The sequence below is a fragment of the Manis javanica genome, chromosome 3, assembly GCF_040802235.1.
Source record: "Manis javanica isolate MJ-LG chromosome 3, MJ_LKY, whole genome shotgun sequence".
NCBI lineage: Eukaryota > Metazoa > Chordata > Mammalia > Pholidota > Manidae > Manis > Manis javanica.
The window spans coordinates 176,800,657-176,817,061 of NC_133158.1; the positions used below are offsets into that span (position 1 = coordinate 176,800,657).

The 16,405-nt window shown below is 40.9% G+C and overlaps 1 protein-coding gene across 15 annotated transcripts in view; it reads left to right on the forward strand.

Moving 5' to 3' along the window:
• The first annotated feature begins 1,626 nt into the window (after positions 1-1,626).
• ZNF445 (zinc finger protein 445) overlaps positions 1,627-16,405 on the forward strand; it is a 53,859-nt gene continuing 39,080 nt past the window's right edge. For 6 of the 15 annotated variants that reach the window (XM_073232440.1, XM_073232439.1, XM_073232441.1 and 3 more), the window contains exons 1-2: positions 1,627-1,740; positions 3,291-3,356. The gene's annotated coding sequence lies outside the window, so the exon portion shown is untranslated. Of the gene's footprint in view, positions 1,741-1,844; positions 2,080-3,290; positions 3,357-16,405 lie in introns of those variants that run through there. The other 9 variants (XM_073232444.1, XM_036996254.2, XM_073232443.1 and 6 more) reach the window with 7 other exon arrangements.

A 16,405-nucleotide genomic window follows, 5' to 3' on the forward strand; every position in this document is an offset into this window, starting at 1 on the left:
CTAAATGGTCACTCAGTGCTTCTAAGCAGTCTTCTATCTCACAGAGGGCTAATTCCACAGCTTCTGGTGTCTCCACCCTTCCCCAATTCTGGGGAAAGGCCCATCCATGTAGGAGGTGTTTACCCTAGACCAATTCCCCACTAGGGGCTCCCGAGTTGAAAACCCCACAGATAGGGGGCTCTCAAGTGAAGCTGCACCCTCTACCCCTGCTGCCACTGGGGCCTCCCCACCATCAACAAGGGTGGGGGTTGTGGGCATCTCCCCACCATCTGTAGAGGAAGCCTGCCCAAGGGTCACACCCATGTAGACAGGTTCAGAGGTCCTGCCACTACCACCAGATGTAACTCCCAGGGAAAATCCTGGGGCAAATTACCTTTGAAACCGAAATCAGCCAAGGGAGAAATAAAGTGGTTTATTACTTACAAGGAGTCGTAAAGTTCTGCTCTCCAGTGTCTATGATGATCTGGCTGCTGGAGAAGGGGCGCCACCCAACTTCTCTGGTCCAGATATGCTCTCCCTTACCCTTGTAATTGTCTATTGATATGGAGATGGCCTACTTCTCTCCACCCCTTGGGAACACCTGTTGATATGGGGATGCACTAAGGCCAGGCACGAGATTGTGGAAATATTGCCATTTTATCCAGTCTGTTTGCATGTGCTGTTTTCCTGTGCCTCATTACCATCTCTGTGGAGCCATGATCCATTCTCTGTTTATATCCTTGGTGACTGAGGCACTGAAAAGCAGCCTGGGGCCGTTCAGGTAAGTGGAGCAGAGCCTCAAGACACAGATGGACACCCCGCCTAATGGACAGTCAACCGGCAATGGGCTGAAGTCTGACCCTAGAAACCACACCAGAGGGCAACCAGGACAGCCACCTGGCCCCTTGACACAGCGGCTTCTCTGCACCTTGCTCAAGCGGCAGCAGTAGGTCTTTGTGGCGTTGGCCCCACTCTCCAGGTTCTCTGGCGCTGTTGACAGAAGACATTTGCTTCTACCTGGGCTGGGCAGCCTCTTGGTGTTGCTTCGACTCCCAGTAAAGGGGCCTCTCCACCCCCAAACCTGCTCCTTCGGGATTTCCCATATTGACAAATAATGCCATTGTTCAAGCACCAGGTGAGCTAGTTAGAACTCGCCCCTAGGAGGGAACACTGGGGGCTGTAGATGGTAAAGTCGTGTATGCCTGTGGCTGGGAATGATCAAGCATCCTAGTTTGGGTGGTGGAGGTTTGGGTGGGGGAAAAGGTCATCCTGGAAACTAGCCCCCGCCTTCGTATCTGATTCCCCGCATTGAAGGGTCCCAAGGGAATAATGAATGATCCCCTTAATAATAATGATTAATAATAATGAAGCTATTAAAGCTCTTCCCAGGCAGCACCGGTCAGCTAGATCTTGCTAGTTCCCTATTTCGACCCTGGCTTTGGGTTCTGTTCTTCCTTGAGGGAAGGCAGCCCTGTGCACACATTGGGAGGGATGTGGAAAACCAGGTCTGGGCCGAGACAGCTCTGGGGCCCAAAGGGGTAACGGGCAGAGGAGCGCAGGATGCCGGCGGGTCAGACGTGGGCCAGCAGAGCACTCGGGCTGCGGAGGAGCCGAGACTTTGGCCCTCCCACTTTCCTAGAGAGACCGCCAGTGCCGGGCGCCGGCGCGCGTGCGCGATCCCGGCCTGCGCTGAGGCGGGCACTGGGCGCGGGTGTTTCCGTGTGGTCCGAGGACTGAGTGCGGGGGGGGCCTCGGGAGTAGGTGAGTGGCCGGCGAGGCGCTGGGGCTCCGGCGGCGGCGGTGCGGGCGGTGTGGGCGGTGTGGGCGGTGCGGGCGGGCGGGCGGTGGGGGCGCTGGGGGCTGCCGGGGGTGGCGGCTGAGGCCCGGCCCGGCGCCCGCGGGCGTATCCGGAGGCGCTTAGCCGCCCGGGGAAGGAATTTGGCGTAATGGTTTCCGCGCTTCATCACTTCTGCCAATTATGCAGACAAAGCGTACTTACTACACACAATTAGACGACGTGGGCGAGTGGAAGAAAAGTAAAAGTAACCGCAGTCCGCAAACGTTTTCGTTTGTATGCTCCCTGACATTTGAAATTTTTGGGTAATTATGCAAACTCACATACTGTTTCTGTGTACGTTGTTTGCGAAATGGGATCCCGGTGTTGCTTTTACAAGCTTTGTTTAATAAGCTTTTTGTTTGTGGTAAGCAGTATTGTGACGAAATAATGCAGAACGTTAACCTTATTACACGAAAATTTACCGTTCAACCATTTTAATGTGTATAACTCAGGGGGATGAGGTACATTCATACTATTGCTTTTGAAAAGTACACCATCCCGTGGAATGCAATTTGTTTAATATATTGGTTAAAATTCGTGCTAGCTAGTGACTCTATGGCATCTTAGTATGCTGATGGACAGTGACTGTAATGGGGTGTGTGGTGGGGACTTGCTAATGGGGGGCATCTAGCAATCACAATGTTGCTCATGTGACTATATTAATGACACCATAAAAAAATCGGTGCTAGCTTTGTGACACCACTAACATTTTGCAAGTATAATTTAAAAGAAGACATGTCATTTGCAGTTTGTTTTCTATATCACCCATTGCAAGAAATTGTAGATGCTCAACAAGTGACGTTTGTGCAGAAAAATAGCAGAATCTTCTTTAGTAGGGTGATTGTGCTTTCCCAAGGAAAGAGTAGTAAATGACACACAGTTTTTTAACCCTAAGGTACAGCTCTAACCTAAAACGACTGCCTTCTCTACTGTCCTCTGACTTGCATAGGTCTAAGAAAGCAGAGAATGGTTTCTTCCTAAGGTAAAAGTAGTAGTGGGGGAAGAACACCATCCTGTTTCAGACTGTGGTTCAAAAGTGAAAACTCATTAACATGAGATTGATTATTTTGCAGGGAAGTGTCAGGGAGTGATTTTAGGCCCAATTTAGTTAAGGAGTTTCAGCGAACTTACATCTGGTACACACAGTTACGTCCATGTGCATATCTGTGTGTGTATTGAAGAACTGTTGAATGAGGCTGCTTTTACATGTTAGTGCTGAGGAAAGGCAGACAAGTTTTATTTAGAAGAGTAATGCCAAAAAGATGGGAATGTTTTGAAGATAGACCTCAATAGGTGCTTAGAAGGGAAGTGACAAAAGCATCAAAAATATCAACTGTTCCAACAGTAAGTTTTCTGGGGCTCCTGGTATCGTGGAAGTATTAGTGCATAAGTACTCTTTATGTGGGACAGTTTACTTGAGAGTAAAACTACATAAACATAATAAGCCTCACTAATCTTATTTTGCACCCCTCAGGATTCTACATCAGGAACAATCTGAAGGAACTCCCTTGGGTGACTCATGGTATCCTGTACAAGATTGGTATCTTGAGCTTATACTTTTCCTTCCCTGATCTTACATCTCTTATCCTCCTTCCTTGTTTTGTTACACTTGTCACTAACACACTAACACACTTGTCACTAACGTACTACATCTTTAATTTATTTGACTGTCCATGGGTGCCTCAAGGCAGTGCTTTTGTCTACTTTATTCATTGTTGTGACCTTGTGCCTGGGACAAAGCACGTGCTCCATAGCTATTTACTAAATTAATGAAAGAATGAATCCAAGTCAGAGATAAGAATTGACAGTATTTAATATCTTTGATTGCCAGGTTAATTTTTTTTACTAAGGTATCATTGATACGCAATCTTTTTTTAATCAATTTTTATTCATTTTTAAATTTTCAAAAATTTTGTGTCATTAATATACAATCACATGACCAACATTGTGGTTACTAGATTCCCCCCATTATCAAGTCCCCACCACATACCCAATTACAGTCGCTATCTATCAGCATAATAAGATGCTATAGAGTCACTACTTGTCTTCTCTGTGCTATACTGCCTTCCCCTGCACCCCCCTTACTACGTTATGTGTGGTAATCGTAATGCCCCTTATTCCCCTTCTCCCTCCCCAGTCCATTTTGCTTTGGCAACTGTTAGTCCATTCTTGGGTTCTGTGAGTCTTCTGCTGTTTTGTTCCTTCAGTTTTTGCTTTATTGTTTTGTTCCACAGATGAGTGAAATCATTTGCTACTTGTCTTCCCCTGCTTGGCTTATTTCACAGAGCATAACACCCTCTAGCTCCATCCATGTTGTTGCAAACCCTTATGGGGTATTTTGTTTACGAATATATTCTCCCATACTGAAGGATGCCTTTTTGTTCTACTGATGGTGTCCTTTGCTGTACGGAAGCTTTTAATTTGATGTAGTCCCATTTGTTCATTTTTGCTTGTTTCCCTTGCCTGAGGAGATATGTTCATGAAAAAGTTGCTCATGTTTATATTCAAGAGAGTTTTCACTATGTTTTCTTCTAAGAGTTTTGTTTCATGACTTATATTCACGTCTTTGATCCATTTCAACTTTATTTTTGTGTATGGAGTTAGACAGTAATCCAGTTTCTTTCTCTTAAATATGGCTGTCCAGTTTTGCCAACACCATTTGTTGAAGAGACTGTCATTTCTCCATTGTATATCCATGGCTTCTTTATCATATATTAATTGGTCATATATGTGTGGGTTTATATCTGGACTCTCTATTGTATTCCATTGATCTGTGTGTCTATTCTCGTGCCAGTACCAAATTCTCTTGATTACTGTGCCTTTGTAGTAGAGTTTGAAGTTGTGGAGTGTAATCCCCCTGCTTTATTCTTCCTTCTAAGAATTGTTTTGGCTATTCCGGGTCTTTTATGCTTCCATATGAATTTTAGAACTATTCTAGTTCATTGAAGAATGCTGTTTGTATTTTGATAGGGATTGCATTGAATCTGTAGATTACTTTAGGCAGTATGGTCATTTTCACAATATTAATTCTTCCTACCCATGAGCATGGGATGGATTTCCATTTATTGGTGTGTAAGTTCTCTCAAGAGTGTCTTGTTAGAAGGGTTTAGGTCTTTCACCTCCTTGGTTAGGTTTATTCCTAGGTATTTTATTCTTTTTGATGTGATTGCAAATGTAATTGTTTTTGTGATTTCTCTTTCAGCTAGTTCACGGTAATGTATAGGAATGCAACAGATTTCTGTGTATTAATTTTGTATCCTGCTACTTTGCTGAATTCAGATATTCTAGTTGTTTTGGGATGGATTCTTTAGGGTTTTCAGTATCTGCAAACAGTGACAGTTTAACTTGTTCCTTGCCAACTGATGCCTTTTATTGATTTATGTTGTCTGATTGCCATGGCTAGGACCTCAAGTACTATGTTAAATAAAAGTGGGCAGAGTGGGTATCCTTGTCTTGTTCCTGATCTTAGAGGAAAAGCTTTCAGCTTTTTGCTGTTAAATGTGATGTTGGCTGTGGGTTTGTCTTATATGTCCTGTTGAATTACTTACTTTCTATACTCATTTTGTTGAGAGATTTTATCAACATGGGTGGATGTTGAATTTTGTGGAATTCTTTGTCAGCATCTATGGAGATGATCATGTGATTTTTGTCCTTTTTTTTGATGTAGTGGATGGTTTTGATGGATTTTCCAGTATTGTACCATCCTTACATCCCTGGAATAAATCGCACTTGATCATGATGTTTTGTCTTTATGATGTATTTTTAAATTTGGTTTGCTTATGTTTTATTGAGTATTTTTGCATCTATGTTCACCAGGAATACTGGTCTGTAATTTTCTTTGTGGTGTTTTTTTCTGGTTTTGTAGAGTAATGCCTGCTTCATAGATGAGTTTGGAAGTATTCCCTCCTTTTCTACCTTTAGGAAAACTTTAAGGAGGATGGGCATTATGTCTTATCTAAATGTCTGATATTATCAGTAGTGAAGCTATCTGGTCCGGGGGTTTTGTTCTTGGGTAGGTTTTTGATTACTCATTCAATTTCATTGCTGGTAATTGGTCTGTTCAGATTTCCTGTTTCTTCCTGGGTCAGTCTTAGAAGATATTATTTTTCTAGAAAGTTGTCCTTTCCTTCTAGGTTATCCAATTTGTTAGAATATAATTTTTCATAGTCCTCTCTAATAATTCTTTGTATTTCGGTGGTGTCCTTAGTGATTTTTCCTTTGTCATTTCTGATTCTGTTTATGTGTGTAGACTTTTTTTTCTTGATAAATCTGGTTAGGGATTTATCTCCTTTGTGTATTTTCTCAAACAACCAGCTCTTAGTTTTATTCTCTCTATTGTTTTATTCTTCTCAATTTTATTTATTCTCTGGTCTCTATTATGTCCCTCCCTCTATTGACTTTGGGCCTCATTTGTTCTTTTTCTTGTGTCATCAGTTGTGAATTTAGACTGTTCTTTGGGATTGTTCTTTCTTGAGATAGGGCTGAATTGCTGTGTACTTTCCTCTTAGAACTGCCTTCACTAAGTGCCACAGATGTTGGGGTGTTGAGCTGTTGTTTTCATTTGATCCCATTGCTTGAAGTCTGTTTTAATTTGTTCACTGATCCATTGATTATTTAGGGGTATGTTGTTAAGCCTCCATGCGTTTGTGGTCCATATTGTTTTCTTTGCACAATTTATTTCTAGTTTCATGCCTATGTGATCTGAGAAGCTGGTTGGTATAATTACCATCTTTTACAATTTACTGAGGCTCTTTTTGTGGCATAGTATGTGATCTATTCTTGAAAATGTTCTATATGCACTTGAGAAGAATGTGTATCCTGTTGCTTTTGGGTGGAGTGTTCTATAATGTCTGTTAGGTCCACCTCTTCTAATGTGCTGTTCAGTGCCTCTGTCCCCTTACTTATTTTCTGTCTGGTTCTGTCCTTTGGAGTTAGTAGTGTGTTGAAGTCTCCTAAAATGAATGCATTGCATTCTCTTTCCCCCTTTAATTTTGTTAGTATTTGTTGCACACATTTGGGAGCCTCTATGTTGGGTGCATTGATGTTTATAAAGGTTATAGCCTCTTGTTGGACTGACCCATTTATCATTATGTAATATCCTTCTTTGTTTCTTGTTACTTTCTTTGTTTTGAAGTCTATTTTGTTTCATGCAAGTACTGCAACTCCTGCTTTTTTGTCCCTGTTGTTTGCCTGAAATATCTTAATCCATCCCTCCTTCAGTTCTATTTTGTGTGTGTCTTTGGGTTTGAAATGAGTCTTTTAGGCAGCATATAGATGGGTGTTGCTTTTTTATCCATTCAGTGACTCTATGTCTTTTGATTGGTGCATTGAGTCCATTTACATTTAGGGTGATTATTGAAAGATATGTACTTATTGTCATTGCAGGCTTTGGATTCATGGTTACCAAGGATTCAAGGGCAGCTTCTTTACTAACTAACAGTCTAACTTAACTTGGCTATTGTGCTATTATAAACACAATCTGAAGTTTCTTTTTTTCTCGGTTCTTTTTCTTCCTCCTCCACTCTTTATATGTTAGGTGTCAATATTCTGTACTTTTTTGTATCCATTGGCTGATTTTAATGGGTCACTGGTTTAGTTTTGTGTTTGGTTAATAAATAATTGGTCTACTTTCTGTACTGTGGTTTTATTTTCTGTGGTGACAGCTATTGAGCCTTAAGAGCACTTCCATCCAGAGCAGTCCCTTTAAAATACACTGTAGAGATAGTTTGTGGGGGTAAATACCTTCAACTTTTGCTTCTCTGAAAATTGCTGAATACCTCCTTCAAATCTAAATGATAATCTTGCTGGATAGAGTATTCTTAGTTTGAGGCCTTTCTGTTTCATTGCTTTGAATATATCATGAAACTCCCTTCTGGCGTACAAGGTTTCTGCTGAGAAGTCTGATGGTAGCCTAATGGGTTTTCCTTTGTAGGTGATCTTTTTTCTCTCTCTGGCTGCTTTTAATACTCTGTCCTTGTCCTTGATCTTTGCCATTTTAATCACTATATGTCTTGATGTTGTTATCCTTGGGTCCCTTGTGTTGGGAGATCTGTGCACTTCCATAGCCTGAGAAACTATGTCCTTCCCCAGATTGGGGAAATTTTCAGTAATTATTTATTCAAAGACACTTTCTATCCCTTTCTCTCTCTTCTTCTGGTACACCTATAATACGAATATTGTTCTGTTTGGATTGGTCACACAGTTCTTTTAATATTCTTTCATTCCTAAAGATCCTTTTTTCTCTCTCTGCCTCAGCTTCTCCGTATTCCTGTTCTGTAATATCTATTGCATTTGCCGTCTCCTTTACCTCATCTAATCTGATTTTAAACTCCTCCATTGTATGTTTCATTTCAGCTACTGTATTTTTCAAAGTGTGTATCTCCATCCTGAATTAGTCCCTTAATTAGCTCTTGAATATTTTTCTGTAGCTCCATTAGCATGCTTATGACTTTTGTTTTGAATTCTGTTTCAGGAAGATTGGTGATTTCAGTTATACTGAGCCCTTTTTCTGGTGTTTGTGGGATTTTGGATTGAACAAGGTTCTTCTGCCCTTTCATAATCCTACTGGATAATTAGAAATATTAGGTTTGTGTAGGTGGCACCCTCTAGTGCCCAGAACCTCTGCTCTTCGGAGCTGACGAGGACCTGGAGCAATGGTAGTGGTCGCAGGCTAGTGGTGCCAGTGCCTATCCTAAAGAGAGAGCTCTTTCCTGCCTCCTGGCCACATTGCCTGCCTCCACTGTCAGGGCTAGAGAGCCACATGCAGAGAGCAGCTTCTGCATTAAGCCTGTGTAGTTGCTGTAGGCGTGGCTGCCCACTGTCTGGTCTGGAGCGATTGCAGGGGTCACAGGTGATCCGTGCCAGTGTCTGCTGGGAGGACTGAGCCCTTTCCTGCTTCCAGGCTGCAGTAGCTGCATCCACTGTTAGGACCAGTGAGCTGCTCACAGGGGCAGCCTCTGTGTTAAGCTGTGTAGTTGCTGTAGGCAGGGCTGCCCTCCAGCTGGCCTGGCATGATGGTGGTGGCAGCAGGTTTGCATGCAGGTGCTGGCTGTGAGGAAGGAGCAGCACATTGCTTATCACCTTGGGGGGCCTCGGAGCTGCATTGCTAGCCAGAGGAAAATGGAGCGCTTGAAGCTCCTGCAAGTTCCCAACCTGCTGGTCTTAGAGTGCTTGGACGATAAGGTCCACCTGTTCCTTCTCCTGAGCAGCAAGCTTTGTGTAATCCTTGCCTCTTTAGCAGCACTCTCACTGTTGGGAAGTCTTTCAAAGTGCCTGCCCTTCTTTTGTCCCAGAGCAGCCAGTTGTAGAAACCTTTTCCCCAATAAACTCTGATCTCCAGAGCACCATGCAGTATGGGTTTGTGCTCCTGGAGTAGCTTTCTAGGGCTGGGTATTTAGCAGTCCTGGGCTTCTACTCCCTCCCTGCCCTTGTTTTTCTTCCTCCTGCTGGTGAGCTGGGGTGGGGGTTGTGTTTGGGTCCTGCTGGGTCATGGCTATGTTACTTTCTCTTTTCTGAGATGTAGATTTTCTGTTCTTTTTTCCCAGATGTAGACTGGCTGGTGCAATCTTACTTCTGGCCACTCTTTTAGGAATAGTTGTACTTGAGTATTTGCTGCAAAAATATGTTATTTTGTGAGTAGATTTCTGCCTCGCTTCTCATGCTACCATCTTTTTTCCCCTCCCATTTTCACATTCTTAATTCTTCCTATCCATGAGCATGGGATGTATTTCCATTTATTGGTGTCTTATTTAATTTGTGAGTGTCAAAAAAGTAGTTTTCAGAGTATAGGGCTTAAGCTTCCTTGGTTAGATTTATTCCAAGGTATTTTATTCTTTTTGATGCAATTTTAAATGGAGTTGTTTTCCTGATTTCTCTTTCTGCTCTTTTTTTGTTACTGTATAGGAATGCAACAGATTTCTGGGCATTAATTTTGTATTCTGCAGCTTTGCTGAATTCAGTTATTCTAGTAGTTTTTTCATGGATTCCTCAGGGTTTTTTGTGTACAATATCAAGTCATCTGCAAACAGCTGAACTTCTTCTTTACCAATCTGGATGCCTTTTATCTCTTTGTGTTGTCTGATTGCTATGGCTAGGACCTCCAGAACTATGTTGAATAAAAGTGGTGAGAGTGGACATCCTTGCTTGTTCCCTATCATAGAGGAAAAGCTTTCAGCTTTTTGCTGTTAAGTATGATGTCGGCTGTGGGTTTGTCATATATGGCCTTTATTAAGTTGAGGTCCATACTCTCTCTACCAATTTTGCCGAGAGTTTTTATCATGAATGGATATTAAATTTTGTCAAATGATTTTTCAGCATCAATTGAGATGATCAAGTGATATTTTTTCTTTTTTTTTTCTTTTTTTTGGTCTATGAGTTTACTACTATTTTGTGCCTTCTCTTTTTTTCTTTTTTTGAGAGGGCATCTCTCATATTTATTGATCAAATGGTTGTTAACAACAATAAAATTCAGTATAGGGGGGTCAATGCTCAATGTACAATCATTAATCCATCTCAAGCCTAATTCTCATCAGTCTCCAATCTTCTGAAGCATAACGAACAAGTTCTTACATGGTGAACGAATTCTTACATAGTGAATAAGTTCTTACATGGTGAACAGTACAAGGGCATTCATCACAGAAACTTTCGGTTTTGATCACGCATTATGACCCACAAACAATCAGGTCAAATATGAATATTCGTTTGATTTTTGTACTTGATTTATATGTTGATCCCACATTTCTCCCTCTATTATTATTATTATTTTTATTTTTAATAAAATGCTGAAGTGGTAGGTAGATGCAAGATAAAGGTAGAAAACATAGTTTAGTGCTGTAATAGTGCAAATGTAGATGATCAGAGGATCAGGTGTGTGCCTATGGACTAAGTATTAATCCAGGCTAGACAAGGGCAGCAAGACATCCACGGATGCAGAAGATTTCTCTCAAAGCAGGGGGGGTGAGGTTCTGAGCCTCACCTCTGTTGATCCCCAAATTCTCACCTGATGGCCCCCCTGCGACTGTGCCTGTCTTAGGTTGTTCCTCCCTTGAGGAATCTTACCCGTCTCTGGCTAACCAGTCATCTTCCGGGGCCATACAGGGAAATGTAAAGTTGGTAAGTGAGAGAGAAGCCATATTGTTTGCAAAGGTTAGCTTTTTACTTCTTTGCAGATTTATGCCCTGTGGCTTCTATGCCCAGCACTTGTCTCGAGGTACCTTTACCACCTGGAGGAATTATGATACTCGGTAAATTCGATATGAGGCACGAATTCTATTTAAGGTTTGTAATTAGGAAGGAAGAAGAAAAGCTATAGATGTAGCATATGAAGGAAACTTGGGAGGATTGATTATTTCTTTGACATATCTTCTTGTATAGTACCTTAAGTATGTATAGGTTTTAAACTACTAACTAATTTGCACACACATATTAACATAATAGGAATACGGTGACATAAACAAAGCAAATCTATAATTACCAGCCATCTCCAGTGAAGCCAAGAAAACCATTTAGGCACCCTAGGCATTTGTGAAAATTTATCTATGATATGATGGATATTTTCCAACTGTACTTGAACCATCAGACAAATTAAAGCAGCCCATTTCTGGGATCTGTTCACATCCCATATGTTCTTTTAACCATAGATAGTCTATAGTCATGAGATTTTGGGGTGCTACAACTTGCACCCCTCCCAACTCCTGGTTGAGTTCCAACAGTACAGATCCGGTCAAATTCGTTGTCTCACTGTATGCACATGCCAGCCTAGACATCTCCCTCCTCCTTCTTATGGCAAGTCCAGGAGACGGTGGGCTGGATGCAGCCACAACCACAGCATCGTCCGGATCCCTGTGGAGGCTTTTTGATGATCATCCCCCGGCACGAGTCCTCCAGAGAGTGCTGATGCTGGAAGCTCCTCCACATATCGTATCTTAGTTCATTTTCTGGGTATCCAAGCTAGGCCTTGATCTTCTGCGTAGAAACAAACAGACCCTTTGCCCACACTTTGACATGCCCTCTATACCACTGTGCAGAACTCATTGGAGGTCAGCACACAGGGACTGCTTTTTTTTTTTTTTTTTTATTAAGAGAAAGGAATATTATCAGAAAAGAGTACCTCCATAGCTGATCATCTGACACCCTTTAAGTGATCAACATTAAGGATATTTAAAGCATGCATTGATCTTTGATTTACCAATAGTTTTATCCTGTTAAGGAGTAATCCCCCTTTTCTTTCTTTCTTTCTTTTTTTTAAAAAATTTTTAATCTACACTTACCTGAAGAATACTATGTTTACTATGCTCTCCCCTATATCAGGTCCCCCCTAACAACCACATTACGGTTACTGTCCATCAGCTTAGCAAAATGTTGTAGAATCCCTACTTGTCCTCTCTGTGTTGTGCAGCCCATCCTCCCCTTTCTCCCTCCCCCCATGCATGCTAATCTTAATACCCCCCTTCTTCCCTCCCCTTATCCCTCCCTGCCCACCTATCCTCCCCAGTTCCTTTCCCTTTGGTACCTGTTAGTCCATTTCTGGGTTCTGTAATTCTGCTGCTGTTTTGTTCCTTCAGTTTTTCCTTTGTTCCTATACTCCTCAGATGAGTGAAATCATTTGGTATTTCTCTTTCTCTGCTTGGCTTATTTCACTGAGCATAATACTATCCAGCTCCATCCATGTTGCTGCAAATGGTTGGATTTCTCCACTTCTTATGGCTGAGTAGTATTCCATTGTGTATATGTACCACATCTTCTTTATCCATTCATCTACTGATGGACATTTAGGTTGCTTCCAATTCTTGGCTATTGTAAATAGTGCTGCAATAAACATAGGGGTGCATCTGTCTTTCTCAAACTTGATTGCTGCGTTCTTAGGGTAAATTCCTAGGAGTGGAATTCCTGGGTCAAATGGTAGGTCTGTTTTGAGCATTTTGATGAACCTCCATACTGCTTTCCACAATGGTTGAACTAATTTACATTCCCACCAGCAGTGAAGGAGGGTGCCCCTTTCTCCACAGCCTCGCCAACATTTGTTGTTGTTTGTCTTTTGGATGGCAGCTATCCTTACTGGTGTAAGGTGATACCTCATTGTAGTTTTAATTTGCATTTCTCTGATAATTAGCGATGTGGAGCATCTTTTCATGTGTCTCTTGGCCATCTGTATTTCTTTTTTAGAGAACTGTCTGTTCAGTTCCTCTGCCCATTTTTTAATTGGGTTATTTGTTTTTTTTTTTCTGAGGCGTGTGAGCTCTTTATATATTCTGGACATCAAGCTTTTATCGGATCTGTCATTTTCAAATATATTCTCCCATACTGTAGGGTTCCTTTTTGTTCTATTGATGGTGTCTTCCGCTGTACAGAAGCTTTTCATCTTAATGTAGTCCCACTTGCTCATTTTTGCTGTTGTTTTCCTTGCCCGGGGAGATATGTTCAAGAAGAGGTCACTCATGTTTATGTCTAAGAGGTCTTTTTTCCAAGAGCTTAATGGTTTCATGACTTACATTCAGGTCTTTGATCCATTTTGAGTTTACCTTTGTATATGGGGTTAGACAATGGTCCAGTTTCATTCTTCTACATGTAGCTGTCCAGTTTTGCCAGCACCATCTGTTGAAGACACTGTCATTTTGCCATTGTATGTCCATGGCTCCTTTATCAAATATTAATTGACCATATATGTTTGGGTTAATGTCTGGAGTCTCTAGTCTGTTCCACTGGTCTGTGGCTCTGTTCTTGTGCCAGTACCAAATTGTCTTGATTACTATGGCTTTGTAGTAGAGCTTGAAGTTGGGGAGTGAGATCCCCCCTACTTTATTCTTCTTTTTCAGGATTGCTTTGGCTATTCGGGATCTTTGGTGTTTCCATATGAATTTTTGAATTATTTGCCCCAGTTCATTGAAGACTGTTGCTGGTAATTTGAGAGGGATTGCATCAAATCTGTATATTGCTTTGGGCAGGATGGCCATTTTGACGATATTAATTCTTCATAGCCATGAGCATGGGATGAGTTTCCATTTATTAGAGTCCCCTTTAATTTCTCTTAAGAGTGACTTGTAGTTTTCAGAGTATAAGTCTTTAACGTCTTTGGTTAGGTTTATTCCTAGGTATTTCATTCTTTTTGATGCAATGGTGAATGGAACTGTTTTCGTGATTTCTCTTTCTATTGATTCATTGTTAGTGTATAGGAAAGCTACAGATTTCTGTGTGTTAATTTTGTATCCTGCAACTTTGCTGTATTCTGATATCAGTTCTAGTAGTTTTGGAGTGGAGTCTTTAGGGTTTTTTATGTACAGTATCATATCATCTGCAAATAGTGACAGTTTAACTTCTTCTTTACCAATCTGGATTCCTTGTATTTCTTTGTTTTGTCTGATTGCCGTGACTAGGACCTCCAGTACTATGTTACATAACAGTGGGAAGAGTGGGCATCCCTGCCTGGTTCCCGATCTCAGAGGAAGTGCTTTCAGCTTCTCGCTGTTCAGTATAATGCTGGCTGTGGGTTTATCATATATGGACTTTATTATGTTGAGGTACTTGCCCTCTACTCCAATTTTGCTGAGAGTTTTTGTCATGAATGGATGTTGAATTTTATCGAATGCTTTTTCAACATCTATGGAGATGATCATGTGGTTTTTTTCTTTCTTTTTGTTGATGTGGTGGATGATGTTGATGGATTTTCGAATGTTGTACCATCCTTGCATCCCTGGGATGAATCCCACTTGGTCATGGTGTATGATCCTTTTGATATACTGTTGAATTCTGTTTGCTAATATTTTATTGAGTATTTTTGCATCTTCATTCATCAGGGATGTTGGTCTGTAATTTTCTTTTTTGGCGGGGTCTTTGCCTGGTTTTGGTATTAGGGTGATGTTGGCTTCATAGAATGAGTTTGGGAGTATTCCCTCTTCTTCTATTTTTTGGAACACTTTAAGGAGAATGGGTATTATGTCTTCTCTGTGTGTCTGATAAAATTCCTTGGTAAATCCGTCCGCCCCTGGGTACTTTGTTCTTGGGTAGTTTTTTGATTACTGTTTCAATTTCTTTGCTCGTAATTGGTTTGTTTAACTTTTGTGTTTCTTTCTTGGTCAGTCTTGGGAGGTTGTATTTTTCTAGGAAGTTGTCTATTTCTTCTAGGTTTTCCAGCTTGTTGGCATATAGGTTTTCATAGTTCTCTTTAATAATTCTTTGTATTTCTGTGGGGTCTGTCGTGAATTTTCCATTCTCATTTCTGATTATGTTGATTTGTGTTGATTCTCTTTTTCTCTTAATCAGTTTGGCTAGAGGCTTATCTATTTTGTTTATTTTCTCAAAGAACCAGCTCTTGGTTTCTTTGATTTTTGCTATTGTTTTATTCTTCTCAATTTTGTTTATTTCTTCTCTGGTCTTTATTATGTCCCTCCTTCTGCTGACTTTAGGCCTCATTTGTTCTTCTTTTTCCAGTTTCGGTAATTATGATGTTAGACTATTCATTTGGGATTGTTCTTCCTTCTTCAGGTGGGCCTGGATTGCTATATACTTTCCTCTTAAGACTGCTCTCGCTGCCTCCCACATAAGTTGCGGCTTTGTGTTGTTGTTGTCATTTGTTTCTATATATTCCTTCATCTCAATTTTGATTTGTTCATTGATCCATTGATTATTTATTAGCATGTTGTTAAGCCTCCATGTGTTTGTGAGCCTTTTTGTTTTCTTTATAGAATTTATTTCTACTTTTATACATTTGTGGTCTGAAAAATTGGTTGGTAGAATTTCAATATTTTGGGATTTACTGAGGCTCTTTTTGTGAGCTAGTATGTGGTCTATTCTGGGGAATGTTCCATGTGCACTTGAGAAGAATGTTTATCCTGCTGCTTTTGGATGTAGAGTTCTATAGATGTCTATTAGGTCCATCTGTTCTAGTGTGTTGTTCAGTGCCTGTGTGTCCTTACTTATTTTCTGCCCGGTGGATCTATCCTTTGGGGTGAGTGGTGTGTTGAAGTCTCCTAAAATGAATGCATTGCAGTCTATTTCCCCCTTTAGTTCTGTTAGTATTTGCTTCACATATGCTGGTGCTCCTGTATTGGGTGCATATATATTTAGAATGGTTATATCCTCTTGTTGGACTGAGCCCTTTATCATTATGTAGTATCCTTCTTTATCTCTTGTTACTTTCTGTGTTTTGAAGTCTATTTTGTCTGATATTAGTACTGCAACCCCTGCTTTCTTCTCACTGTTGTTTGCCTGAAATATGTTTTTCCATCCCTTGACTTTTAGTCTATGCTTATCTTTGGGTTTAAGGTGAGTTTCTTGTAAAGAGCATATAGATGGGTCTTGCTTTTTTATCCATTCTATTACTCTATGTCTGTTGATTGGTGCATTAAGTCCATTTACATTTAGGGTGAGTATTGAGAGATATGTACTTATTGCCATTGCATGCTTTAGATTCGTGGTTACCAAAGGTTCAAGGTTAGCTTCTTTAGTATCTTACTGCCTAACTTAGCTCGCTTATTGAACTGTTATATACACTGTCTGGAGATTCTTTTCTTCTCTCCCTTCTTATTCCTCCTCCTCCCTTCTTCATATGTTGTGTTTTTTGTTCTGTGCTCTTTTTAGGGGTGCTCCCATCTA